This window comes from Diadema antillarum, unplaced genomic scaffold, assembly GCF_040938485.1.
Source record: "Diadema antillarum isolate AM-2024a unplaced genomic scaffold, OU_Dant_1.0 scf00000008, whole genome shotgun sequence".
Lineage (NCBI taxonomy): Eukaryota > Metazoa > Echinodermata > Echinoidea > Diadematoida > Diadematidae > Diadema > Diadema antillarum.
In genome coordinates, this window is record NW_027270897.1 from 3,545,152 (window position 1) to 3,560,192 (window position 15,041).

The 15,041-nt window shown below is 39.5% G+C and overlaps 1 protein-coding gene across 1 annotated transcript in view; it reads left to right on the forward strand.

Moving 5' to 3' along the window:
• Positions 1 to 15,041, forward strand: part of LOC139718016 (uncharacterized) — a 91,746-nt gene that overhangs the window by 21,908 nt on the left and 54,797 nt on the right. The window lies entirely within an intron of this gene.

The window sequence follows — 15,041 nt, forward strand, 5'->3', positions numbered from 1 at the left end:
TGAGGAGGTCACAGATATTTTCACAAGATGTTTTCGCGATTTGACACCAAGGATATTGTATGTGCACTAATGCCTGTCTGTTCGCGATATTTTCGTGTGTTACATTCGCGGCCAAAATTCGCGAAAAGAACAGCTTTTACAGTATCCATCGGTCAAATTTCAAGGACCATTCAACATTTGCACAGTGAATTAGACCCTTTTTAATCCAAGGTGATTTGAAATTCAGCTTTTCAAAGTCTTAGTGCAAACATTCAAAAGGTCATTCTTTTGGTTTATTACTGTTTGATGATGATACATGACATGTGATTTTTATGACAAAGGTCATTTCCAGGTGGAGATTGAGTTTGTAAAGATTAGGGGGAGGGGCTTATCACCAAAGAGGGCGACCTTCTGTAAATGTTATCCTCTTTAGACTCGGCAAGTAGAACCTCTGAAATCGATCAAGAACTCTCGTTGAAGATGATGTCCTTCACAAATTGTCTTTTTGTCATGGCGATTCATTGCTGATGTGGAGGAATGATGTTTAATAGAAATATTTTGGTGTCAAAAAGTTAGCCAAAGTTTGGGTATTATTGAGTAGATGCATAAATTTGCATCTGAGACTTCGATATGAAGCAAAAGAAAGGGTTCGTGTCACAAGGAGCAAAACCAGGAAAAGAATCGTCCACTTTTGCCATGAAATGAAAATGGAAATACACTCTTGGATTCATTTCCTGTTCTCATTAAACATTCAACACAGGCGTGATGTTATGTCTCAAAGCTCTCTGTATTATGAAGAAGGCATGCTACTCTTTGTGTCTCAGAATGCTCTGCATGTGTTACAACAATTGTGAGGGGTGGGGGGGGGGGTGGGGAGGGGCTCCTTATGTGCTGACTTATAATACTTTAGCTGCTCTGGTGAAATTCTATGGGTGTTCCACCTTGAAAATTGACAGCCCCTTCGAATGAGATGATTTTTAGTGCAGAAGGGAAGCATTATCAAACATTAGCCGTGGTCGCACTGGCAAAAGATAGAGAAGTTTCGCGATCTTTACAGATCTCGAAGTTTTGCCAGTTTGACTGCAAACTTTTCATGAAACTTCCCACTCAAACTAGGGATATAGCCGCAGTCACCTGGCAAAAGATCTCGACCATGATCTTAAACTTCACGATCTTTTGCCAGTGTGACGGCGGCTAATGTGTAGTAACATTTATAGTTATGTTTTTTTTTTATATCAAACATTATTTCTTTATTATGTAATCATAATATTCATTATGTAATACACACACATGCATACACTGTATTATATTTGTGTGTGTGGTGTGTGTGTGTTTGCTGAATGATGCAACATGATTGGGCATTGATATGCAATATTACAGGGCACAGGGAAGAAATGGTTGGGATGCTAGCTCTCCCCTGCTCTTGACTCCATGGCCCGAATTCACGAAGGTGATACAATTGAAACCATGGTTTAAACCATGGACAAAGACCATAGTTTTTTATGGGGCGCCAAGTGTCGCATGGCCTATTTCGTTACAAAATGACCATTTCGTTAACGAAATGACTGATTTTGTAATGAAATAGGCCATGCGACACTTGGCGCCCCATAAAAAACTATGGTCTTTGTCCATGGTTTAAATCATGGTTTCAATTGTACCACCTTCGTGGATTCGGGCCCATAAGTCAGCTTACATATTATCAGAATGACTATTGTCGTAGGGAGGGATGTACAGTCTGACAATGTGAAAGTTATAAAAGCTGATTGCAGCTCAGTACTAGAGACCATGGACTATCAATCCTGAGGCCCCCCTGGTTTGGGTCCCATGGCAGAGGAGGTTGTGCTCATACAAATGTACATGTAGGCAGAGCACTTTATCCTCATTACTGTAGTCCTGTAAGGGGACTTGAAACTGTTGATCCCTCGATTGCTTGGTTACAAGCATTTATCGCTTCCTTGGCAGCCACGTTAAGCAGATCAGTTCCATTCAGTTCGACATTTATCTTGAGTTTGTACCTGTATCTCACAGTGTAGTTGCGTTTCATACTGAACAGAAACATATTGAGTTGTTACCTGCAAAACTGCTCACACACTGGCTTAGTTTCTGTTAATGTTTCATTTTATGCTAAGTGTAAAAGTATGATTTGTATTCATTATTGCAGTCATTTCAGGTTAAACTGCCACATCCATCTAAAATGTTTGTGCCCTTACAGGAAGACAGTTTGGGCTGTCAGTGCTCAAAATGTGAGCATCATGAATATAGGCATATATGGAAATGGTGTTTGTGTTGCCTTGCATGTTTCAGAGTGTATTTGCAATTATTGTAGGCAATACATTTGTACATGTTTAGAGTTCTAAAAAAATAACACAACAGAAATGAGCCATCTTATCGTTCAGAGCCACATTACATTTCGCTCAAAGGGTGTATATTTTGGATGTGAGAATGGTTGTTTTACTCTCTTTGTGTCTGAAAGAGCAGCCATTTTTGAAATGGAAGAACCTGATGAAATGATATACTGTATGTATAAGGGTAAATGTTGAATATCTGTAATACATTGGGCAACACCCAATGCAGTAGAAGTTTGTCAACTGTATCTCTGTACATTTACCTCTCAGTTTGCATTCATTTACAAGGATTATGATCATGACACACTACAGCAATTGTATTCCCTGTTATAAAAACACTTTATATGATTGTTGTGATAAGCCTTTTCCTGGAAAGAAAACTTTGCTTGATTTCCTCTGTATGCTATGCTTGTGACATATTAGCATAATTTGCACAGATCATGTTATCCAGCTACTATGGATGAACCAGTTTTGCTAGCCTGGCTTCCAGTCATATTCTCATTATAATGCTAGTTGACTTCATCTGGAAGTGATATTGCCATGGTGATATTACATAGGCCTGCCCTCTTGTTAATGAAGTTATTGAACAGAGACTATCATCATTTCACATTGAGTATAACACATCCCTCCTCCCCCTTCCCCCTTCCTTCCATTTCCCACTTCTATTCGTCCATCTTGTTGAAGAAAGAAAGGACAAGGGTTAGGAACTCAAGACTACTCATTGCCATGAGTTGTCTTTTTGCCAGCGAGGTTGGAGTCCTCATTTACGGAGATTTTGATGCCTCCGTGGGATGTCATCCAGGGGTGATGCTGCTGCCGCACAGACTCCCACCAGCATCCAGGCAGGATTACGATGAATAGTGAGCAGTCTGACTGTATAGATGGTTTCTTTGAATTCAGATATTGATTGTCATAACCTGGGAGCTCTTGTACTCAAGAGTGAGACAGTCTATGGCTATGTTACTGTTCACACAAGTAGAAGCCCCCCCCCCCCCCACCCCAACACCCACACCCACACGCCAATTAATGTGATGCCTTGAGTATGAATTCAGTAGGTTAGTATATGCGGGAAATTGCTATCTTGGGTTCCAGTTAACTAGTTTCTTTTTGATAATTGTGCCTGAGGAGTGAGGCCTTCGCTGCCTGTAATTTATCTCTCTAAATGTAATGGCTTCCCTGCCTTGCCCGACTGGGGTTGAAAATCACCGCATCGTCTCTTCATGCATGGCAGGGGGTGTTAGGGGATCGACTTAAAACGTCTGGCGAACGGGGGATGTATGTGTTTTCTTCATTACGACCTTCACCAGAGCTGACATTTTGGAAGGAGTGGGCACGGCTTTGTGAATCACACTACTTCGCTTATCAACCAGCCATCCATTCCCCAAACTCCTCAAACTATCTTTGTCCACAGCCTGCCACGAAAGTCTTATGTGCTGAGGAGATGTCGTCTTGGATGGCATCACACCTGCCCCAGTGCAGCAGGCTAAAACTTGGTCAACTGCATGGGATGCACTGCAAGCATTGGCACATTTCAATAATTGATGACTTCTTTTGGCAGTGCCTGCATGCATGCAGTGCCATTATATATCTTACATGTTTATAAAAACCTTTGCAGAGCAGATCATTTTGACACGATCAAATTATTGCATCTATCACTGTTTGCAAAGGTTGTCCCCAATAACCACACAGTCTGTAAGTGTTGAGAATCATTTGAGAGGGGGAAGCTGTGAATTGAATTATACAGGTTGCAATTTTTTTTTTTTTTTTTTTTTGGGGGGGGGGGGAGGGGGGGGGGGGGAGTAGGGAGGGGGGTAGGTGTTCAGGAAGACAATCCATAATGGGACTAAAAGATAAGGCAACAGTTCCATAGTTGGACAATGGTTGGCAAGACATATCCCCACCCCCTTCTCCCATGTAATGAAGGGAATGGAATTCAGCTTCATCTTCTATGCCTGATTGTTCCCTGGTCATGTAGAGATGATGGGAATGGTAAACAAGGATGAACGTGTTTCACAGAAACAGTAAAAATTTGGAACTCTGTTTTTTTTTTCTTTATTTTATTTCATTTTGAAAAAAAAAATGAATTGGGGATTTTTCATGATCTCTTTTTCTTCTAATGACTCATTGTGGGAAACCTGAGCTCTAAGCTTAACTCTTCCACAACCACCACGTAATATTATTGAAACTATGCAAGCAGGTCTCCATGGTAATGGTTGTCAATGGTGACAACATGATTAGCAAGTTGTGATGGGAGTAGAAATGCGTAATATTGTCGAATACACCTCTTTGACAGCCTGACATTTGCTGAGTGTGCATGTCATGTGAGAAACGGCAACTTTCGGCTGGAGAGATAAGCCATGCTTGTGATATTTTCAGACTTAGTGATGCACTAGCTGGTGAACCTTCACCGACTGAGCTTGTGCTGTGTCATTGGTTTGATTGGCTGCAAAGAGCGTCACTGCGGTGGCGGTGGTAGTGCCTTCTGCTGTGGTGTGAGTCAGCTAGCTATTAGAATGTGGAGGAGGTTGAGTCTCTCGGCCATGATGGGGAGAAACGCTAGCACAAGTGTGAACCTGCATGAAGATGAGTAAATCCATACGGAAGATGACACAAATTTATGCATGGTAGGTCAAGTAGAAAGGAAGGAAGCACACAATCCACTTTGAGCGACCACGATTGGAGTGGTGTGATTATTTTGTTACAAATGTGAAGCACATTTAATGATGTCTTATATCAATATCTAGACAAATGTTACATTTTACAGTCTTGCTGTAATTACAAACTCTACACTTGGTGCTAATTTGTGTCTTTTCAAACAGAATATGATATTAATAACGTTATGGCATGCTCCAACAATGTGAATGAATAACCTCTCTCAGGGCATTGGAATAATTAACAGGACTTTAGTTGTCTGAAAAAATGGTAGTATATACTCCATTTTGTGATTTGGTTAGTCTGCAATGTGCCATTGCTTTTGTCGGGTAACATTGCTGAAGTTTACTCTTCTATGAATTGTCAGTTTTCACTGATTAGTGCATCCCACTCTGATGCACCCATTTCATGGCTTGATAGACTGACCACTCCTGACCACTCCTGACCACTCTTGACTGTGCCACTGTCAGTGCCCTTTCTTTGTCCCTACTGTGTTTGAGCAAAGCTTCCTCCTTACCATCAGGCGGGTGTCTAAGGGCACTGCGCTGATTGAATGCCAGCCAGCCAGCCACACTATGTTTGCTCCAGCAATGGCTGCCGGCCCTTTCTGTGAACCCTGCTTTATAAACATACCAGCCTGATGTCTTAACACGGGTGCGCAGGGCAAAGTGGGGGGAAAAAAGGTTTGCCGTGCCCGAACTAGAAATGTCAAAAGGGGGACATTATTTTTCATTCTGTCTGCAGCACCCGGTCATTTGTGATGGATGCTTAGTGCAGCCACGTTGACTTTATACTGTCAAGATGAAAATAAATATGAAATAACTCTTCATGTTTAGAAAATCTGTCTGCTGAAAATGGACAGAGACTCACTGCTGCATGTCGCTCCAACATGTAGACATCAAGCCCACTATGTAGCGTAAGGATAGTCAGAAGTAGAAATACAGTGTACGTGTAAGCCATATCTTTTTGTGTACAATCCTGTGTAAGAGGATATTTTGTAGAGAGAGTGCAACTGAACGTTGCTTGAGACCAAAATTTTGATCTTGAATTTTAATCTTAACAGTATGCATCATGACTAGATGTAATTTGAGATAAATCTTAGTCTTAAATTCACATGTATCTTTGCAAATATTGTAAAACAAGGAATATTCGAATGGATTTTAATTTTGTGAATTTCGTGAGAGCCAAGATTCGCGAAATTAAAATGCACACAAAAGTTTTTGTCTGCACTATATGCATTGAATACCAGTGGAAATTTGCAAAATTTTCATGCTGTGGTAAAGGTCGTCGGCTCCAATTCGTGAACATTTCATGCCGCAAATATAGCTTGTTTTTCAGTAGTTTACACTTTTGTAGTAGTGAACAAATTAGTATAATTGTCACTTCTTATTGCTGATCTGCACAGTGTGCAATGTAGAATGTATGGTATGTGCATGATCATCTAGAATCTGTTAAAAAAAAAAAAAAAAACAATTACCAAAGCTAAATGGTGGCATCAATTATAAGTTTTAAGCAATTCATGTGTGTAGTGACAGTACATTATGGTATGCAACAAATTCTTACTTGTGGGTGGTCTGTTCATAATCGTAGGAATATCTTTCCTGTCTAAAGTTTTGAATTCATCACAAGCTTGCAGCAGCAGATTGTGTGTTACTAGGACATACAGTCATAGTTCAATAGCAGACATTGAGGTATCATGTATTTGTTTTTTCTTTACTTAGAAGTCTGTATGCTTCATTCTTACAAACCACTTTGCGCATTTTATTTGCTGGTTCTATGACAGTCTCTCATTAGAATAATAACTGTTTTCATACCATCTATCTGTAAAAGGGTTTTGCTTCTTGTTGGAGTTTCAGTAATACAAACATGTTGATATGTACTTGTATATCATAGAGGTTGGTGACTACAGTACCTATCTGCCATGGGCATTTTGAATATTTATTGCCACAGTGTTGTGTGTTAGTCGCCATGGCAACAGGAAGAAAAAGAAAGGAAAAAAAGAACTTGAATTGGAAGATGGAGATGGCTTGGCAAGGTATTTACAGCATTCAAATTTTTTCTGTCCCCTCCTTTTTATATTGGAGTAGAATACGAGGGGACTTCACAATAAATACACATAACAATGTGTGGTAGTTGGCCTTTACTCCAAAGACCTACAGTAACAAATGTGCTCAGTGAGTGACCCAATTCTACGCTATTGAAGTAGATGCATCAGGGAGATGGAAGAGGAATGGCAGGAAGTATAAAAGGAGCAAGGATAAGGGGATAGAATTGAGTAGTCGTTTAAAATCCTTCATCATTCTCGCATTAATCATCTCGTTTTTTAGAGTAGAATTTTTCCGCACAAATTCTTTGGCAACCTTCTCCAGAATCTTGGCGTAAATTCAATGACTTGCTGCACAGTGTTTTCCCCATTTGAGATGGCTCTGTGGAGCTGTGCTATACATCCCCCCTGATCTTTTTTTTTGTGTGTGGACTCATCAATGTAATAGTCGTCATGGGAACACTTTGAATGGATCTAGGGTGCATTCATGACCACGTGTACTGTATATCTATAGATTAGTGGTGTTTGAATAGCGATGTAGCACGGCTTCTAAGAATGCCCTGGAGAGAGAGAGGGAGGAAGGGAGGGATTGTGATGAAAGTGGGCAGGCAGTGTATTGATTATTTCCACACCATTCTGTGCGTGGCAGATTTCAGGCTCTCGCTCTGAGGCCGTGTACTTAAAGATTCTGCGTGCCTAGAATCACTGTTTTGAAACACTGTTTTGAATCACTGTTTCGAAACAATGTTTCGTCAGGAGAGCGTTTACAAGATTTTTTCTCCGAGCGTGTTGGGGCTCTCGCTCAGACTGCCATTGCACAACTCACTCTGCGCAGTTTTTCCTCGTCAAAAGGTCAAACAGGGTGCGCGCAAGGCATTGTGACGTCATTTAAACAGTGTTTGAGATCGCGGTTGCGTTTATAAGATTTTTGAAACACTGTTTCTACAGAAACACTGTTTTGAAACACTTTTGTGCGTTTCAAAACAGTGTTTGAGATCGCGGTTGCGTTTATAAGATTTTTAAAACACTGTTTTGAAACACACTATTTTGTGCGTTCTGTTTCAAATCACGGTTAGCGTTTATAAGATTTTTTTTTCTTGCTAGAAACACTGTTTGGCCAGAAACAGTGTTTCAAAACACTGTTTGGCCAGAAACAGTGTTTCAAAACACTGTTTCTGGCCAGGAGAAAAATCTTATAAACGCACCCTGAGAGAGATCATGACATCAACGGCACTAGGATCGTAAGTGCAGCACAGGTAAATTCTTGGTCCAGGAGATACCTGTGATGAAAAGCACCACTCTATTTGTATTCCTTCTTGACTTTGATGAATAGTTTGAAATTCAGCAAATATTATGGTAGAAACTTTCACTTTCTTTTTATCCTTCCATTTTCATCATACAGATAAATATTTTCAGCTGTCACATGCACCTATGCTAGTTACTGGTGGTCAAGGTGACAATGTCATATCCTCAGAGCTCTGCCATTGGCCTACATAGAAACTGAAAATTAATTAAGTAAACAAACAACCGTAATGAGACACTGAGTTGTATCAGGTGTGACACAGACAGTGCCTGAATGGTTACTGTACATTTTGTATGTCACAGTAAGAGAACATTTATCAACAAGGGAGCTCGTTGATAAAAGTATTAAAGTTGGGTAAAATGTACAATTGTTATTAGGCGATATCCATCTTTTTTAGCTGAGAAGAAATGTGTGATTACTGCTTTCAATGTTGCAATTCTATGTGAATTGAAATGTTGTTGTACTGTTTTTGGGAAGTGTGTACACATAATTATGATGATACTTTTTTAGCCGCCGTGACAATAGCAATATATATATATATATATATATATATATATATATATATATATATATATATTTTATTTTATTTTTTTTTTTTTAAGGTGCCCTGACAGCTCATTCCTGTTCTCTCTGCTTGATTCAAGGCATTCCTTGCATAATCACCTCTTGGGTAAACTCGTTGAAGATGTTTTAAAGGGGTACACTTCCTGGGCATTCATGTCATCAGTTGCATACTAAGGGGAAGGGTGTTGCCTTGAATATAAACAGTATCTAGACTCTTGAATAAGGGGGATGAATTGAACACATTTTGCACTTATGAGTGAATGGCTTTTTATAGTCACTGGAAGAAGCTCCAGCACATCGATACTGCCAACAACTAAATTTGGACTCCGCGTGGATGCTGGCCTCCGCCATAGCACCACCAAGGCTGACCATTGATCCTCGCCATCATCTGGATGTCGGCAATCAATAACTCCAGGCACGAGATGATGTAACCCTGGGAGTCGAGTCACGTATTTAGTGAGAAAAAAAAAAAGATTAGAAAGAAGAAGAGAAAAGGTGTGGCTGTACTGAAAGAGGAGTGAAACATGACTGTGATATAAAGATGCTTTGTAGATTTCCATCAAGAATAATTAGCATAAATAATAGATGTGAGTGTTGTTCTGGATACAATCACATGAAAGCACCCAAGCAAGAACTTTGCCAGATGAATGGAGACACATTCAAGATACAGTTATTTCTAAACTGGCTGGTGCAGTGCCCCCATTTGAGCAAATAAGAGAAGTACAGAATTGCAACACCACTTTCTGTGTTAAAACTCACTTTTCTCTACAGTCTTTTCCCTCACATGCTAGTGTATATGAATCAGTTGACAGCCCTTGTCAGCGTAGAAGAGTGTAGTCAGTGACCGAGATATGTGTAGCAGATTTTGCATTTTATATGCACATGGCTACATGCTCAAAGGTGTGTAATCTTAAGATGTGACCATTCCCCCTTTCCTTACTTTTTTCTTTGTGTAGCTGTTACAGGCTTCTTCCTAATTTGTTAAAAATGTGGAACTCAATGTGGTTTGATAGTGATATTTGACAGTATTACATCATACTTGACTTTGAAACATTTTTAATTTTTTTTTTTTTTTTTTGACAGATGGTGGGCTGTCTGCTTACATGTGAATTGTTATCAGCTTCATCGTCATCATTGCAGTTGTTGTTGCAACATGAAGTATATCCAAGAGGCTTAAATGCCTTATTTTCATGCAGGTTCTTATTGCTTTTGATCATAAACATGCAGTAAACCTCCATGCTTGTTCAATGTTTGAGGTGGGTAATGACATACAATTTCTTGTGATGTGCATACAGCTGTGCATGTTCAAGTGTATGTGATTTCTTTCCCCCTTTGTATAAAGTTACGTTATAACCACTTGAAACCTCTTGACTGTTACAACAAGGCTCTCCAGGATTAAATAATTGCTTGTGGCACAAAGGGACTTCACTCAGTGGTTTAACAAGGGGACTCGCCAGTAACCGAATGTTTTAGTCATGTTGTAAATTGTGTTATATTTGTAATGTATAGTGCATCTATTGTAACTAAACTTATGAAAACAAATTACATGACTGACTTTTCTACAAATGAAAATGAAATAATGGACATTTTGGAATGAAACAATTGAAAAATAATGTTGATTTTTATATCTCCTAGATCACAATAAATGAAAAGAAAGTTCAATGATGTGGTTATCATATAGTGAATATTGGTAAATATATTTTACTAAGTTAGAGCAAATGACAGCTTTGTGAAGCTATGATGTCATCTTATCTGCTTTTATGTGGATTTAACTAAAGCTTGAATAGTTCACATTAAAGATAACTGATGATGATGATGATGGTGGTGGTGGTGGCAGTAAATATTGTGCTAGTAGTAATCATAATCATTCTAATACAATCAGTATTGTAGTGATACCAAAGATCTATGCTTTTTTTAAAATTTCTTTTTAAAGAATGGGCTTATTTGCCTGAGGCTGATAATGTACATGTAGCTTCAAGATCATAATATGTGCTTAACCTGCTGAGTCCTGGAAGCATTTTGTTGCAGAAGTTTTTATCTCATCATTTAATTCGAACCTTTGATTTACCCTGAATTTCCCATTTGAGTAAGATTGGAGTGGAATGAATAAATTTATCAAACTCCACAAATCAGAAAGAAATGTACAAATTTGCCAATTTGAAAGAAAAAGAAAAAGAAGAACTTAAATCTTTGTAGCCGAGTAAAGAATCAGTAAAAGAATTCAGAAATCCAATAAATGAATGAAAGACCTTTGAAAATTGTGCAAACAAAGCAGAACTTGAATAATGTGAACAACTCAGGTCTAAAAGAGAGAGAGAGAAAAAAAAATGTTTTACTTATTTTTCATGTACCCTACATAGCGTGAACATGAATAGTAAGGAATAAGTGATATAACACCAAATCATATGATTTTCTTGTGAGGGATGGACTTGATTAGTGAGGCGTGAAGTGTGTGCTTTAATTGGTAATGACCTTTCATATGAATAAAGAGGATGGACTCTGACCAGCTGTGAGAAAGTATTTCTTTGTGATAGCATTAGCAAAGTCATCATGAGATATCCCGTGCCTTAAACATTAGCAGCTCTAGTGCATTAACTTAAGCACTTCCTCTCTGTCATGCTGTTTTATGGTATGTTTTGATGGATTTTCTGTGGATTAAAAAAAGGAACTCATTTAGAAAGGCTGGGAAGGCGAGATGAAAGCTGCAGGAACAATACATCCAAGGTTAACATTGAACAATGTAAACTTGCCCAGTGTGCTAATGTGCTTGAGGGCAGATGAATGAAGGAATTTGCATGCATAATTCAAGCTAGTGATACTGCAGTACACTAATCTTGAGTGGTTGCTCTGTTTGTTGGTCGTTTTCATGCTTTTTTGTGATTTTTTTATGAGTTTATAAAACATGAAAAACACAAAAGATATCACTAAAAGATGATAGTTGTTCACCTGTGTCCGCGATTTGGCTTGTTTGCCTTAACTCACAGCAACAGACAGGGGCCGCGGAACTGGGGGGGGGGCTGCAGCCCCCCCCCCCACTTTTGGTTCGTGAAAAAAAAAGAGGAAAGAAAAGAGAAAAGAAAGAAAGGGGAAAAATCGGGGGGAAAATCACACTACCTGAATTTCTCACAGAAAGTGTGCTTCAGATCGCTTTATCTTGATTTTAAAAACGCAAAAGCTCCGTCGAGTGGGAGGGGGATGCCCCCTTCTACCTCATTAGACTTTGTACATACACACAGATGATGCACACGTGGAATAAGCGCTAAATGCCGTCATTTTGCTATTAACACTTTCCTGAAAAAAAAAGTCCAAATTATTTCCATTAATATCTTTTTTTTGGGGGGGGGGGGGGTGGGGGAGCTAGAAAAAAATTCCAAGTATTGCAGCAAAAGTTTGAAGCAGATCGCTGAATTTCAGGTCTGAAAATGTAAAATCACCTTCGTGTGGGAGGAGAAATATCCCTTATGTAGGCCTACACCCTCTTATGCATGCTTTTTGTGTTTGATTGCTTGACAGACAGCATTCATGAAATTCATTGTAACAATAATACACGAATTTATTTAAATGCTACCACTTTATAGGCAAATTGTTCAATAATATCCACATCAAAATATCCTGCTACCTTAAACAAGTGGGGCCGTTTCAAGTCGATAAAAGACTCAAAAACATGCATCAGTTTGCACCATTTACAGCATCAAAATGCAAAAATTTACGAATCAAAATGCAAAAAGTTCTCACGGTGGGAGGGGGGAACTCCCCCCTCCCACATCCTCCCCTCCCCCCCCCCCCCCCCCCCCCCCCCGTTCCCTCCGATTGCTTGGGCTCAGTCGCTTCGCTCCCTCACATAGTAACCACTGCTGCCCTCCCAAGAGGGGGGGGGGGGGGGGGGCTGCGCAGCCGGGGGGGGGGGGGGGGGATTGTCAACTGCCATAGTCTATGTGTCTTTCTCAGCCACATGAAAATCAACTTTCGTGTAATTGTGCCTGTATCATCCAAGCTGTCATAGATGCCACTAGGAAAGGCAGTCTGTGCAATGAGACCACTTTTTAGTGACCATCAGTATTTGAGGCAGGTTTGACCATATTGAATAAGACTTATTACGGAGTACATTTGTATGTTGCATTTGATAACATGTCTGATGGACAGTCTCATGTTCAACCTAATTTAAAGCACAACAACAACAACAACCACCACCAAAAAAAAAACCCCAACCCCCCCCCCCCCCCCCCAAACAAATATTCATGAAGACATGCACAGAGCTAAGCCATTTGTGCCATAAAAATAGACAGTTGCTGTGTGGTACATTTGAAAATTTCATGTGAATTCGTTGAATAATTCATATATGAAAATGCCATAAAAGCCAATCTCTTGTGAGTGACTTAGCAGCTTAACCCCCCTATTCAGGTTGTTTTTACTATCAAATCAAAATTTCTGAGTAAAATTTTAATGTGAAGGGTAACTTCCTTTTGAATTCATATGAAAATGAAAGTGAACTTTGAGTTAATATTTCTGTGCAATGCAGCGGTGACGACACCACCATCCGCAAACTAATTAGTATTCGTGATTGTGATGGATAACGTCAGTAGGAAGCAGGGCATGTTTTCAAAGCAAACTGCCACAAGCTTGATTTATTGCCTTTAAAGATTATCTATGTTCATCCTTTATAGTTTATTCATGCATGTGACTCCCGTGTAGCCCTTACCTGTCACATTCACAGGTATCAGAACAAGCGTGTGGTAATAAAGTTTTATGATGCAGGCATTTTGGCCTTGCAGAATCCCCAGGGGACAGCTTGAGTGAACCTATTTCCTACTGAATTCTGAAATCCTCATAGACATAATACACAGGCCACCAGGTTCCCGTAAGGAACGGGTTAAAATGCACGCTCACAACTCTCAGGTGTACAGGGTTATAAAAGGAAGGACATAGTAGTTGACACGTTCAATAGATCTATTAAACTCCATCCATTGGTGATGAAACACAAGATACCGTTGCACAAATTAGATTGTAGGATGATAATCATGCAACTGTTTTTTACTTTTCTTTGACCTTAATAATTTGTTTTGTGGATATGAAAAGAAACCATTTAGTGTCTTTCCTCATCGCACGGTTTTGTGAATAATTGAATATAAAGCACTAAACAGTCACAGTGATGACATCAGTGGGAGTAATAATGTGATAGCACTGATGATGGAAACATATTGAAATGGTCAGGATACTCCGTTAGATACAAATGATTGAATGTATTACATGGCATTGCATTTTCAATTGCTATGCATTCAAATGTACAAATTACAGATGGAAGTTGGGTCTGCTCATTTTTTATAAAATGCCTATTCCTTGGTAAAAATCAGTTTTCTCGAAATGCTAATGCTGTCACGTGGAAAAGGTTTGTCCGATTGTTCAGATCATTTGTTTCCTTGATCATATTTGTTTTTCTTCTATCAGTTAGTAAATAACAGTTGTTATAAACTTCAGATCTATGGACTGAACATTACATCCCATGAACATGATTAACATTGCTATTCAACATCCTATGAACATTGGTTGCTTTAACATCCTTGTCAACATCATAGCTGTCTTGACCTCAAGATCTCTTAATCCTCTCTGGGAGACATGGAATCCCAGGGTCTGACAGACCGTCCACCTTCTTTCTTGCTTTGTGGCTGTTTGTGGCACCATGAGCTGCCTACGCACAGCTGGGCGGGTCCCATATTGACACGATGAGGCATATTTATGCCGAGGCGATGAGTGCATTCTGGGGTGATTACCGTACCCCCTCGGATAACTTGATATTCCAAGAAAGCATTGAAACAAGGGCTGTCAGTAGGTGAAAAAAAAATTGAGGAAAACAAAGCAAATATTGATAGAGTTATGATCATGTGAGCCTTGGCAATGAACTTTGACATAACATCAGTGCGCATGAAAAGCAGTTGCCATCTTTGTATTCCTTGCTGCCAAACATACACTGTACACCTCACTGGGTTGTGGTAAGGAGATGTTAGTAATGTGATGAATAACTGATCGACACATTTTCTGTGGAATTCTGCTAAAGGCATAAGAAAGGATACACACATGTGACTGTATCATATCCAGTCAAGATGACACATTAAGTCAATGACTACATTTAAACCAAAGAAGATTGTCACCATAGTGA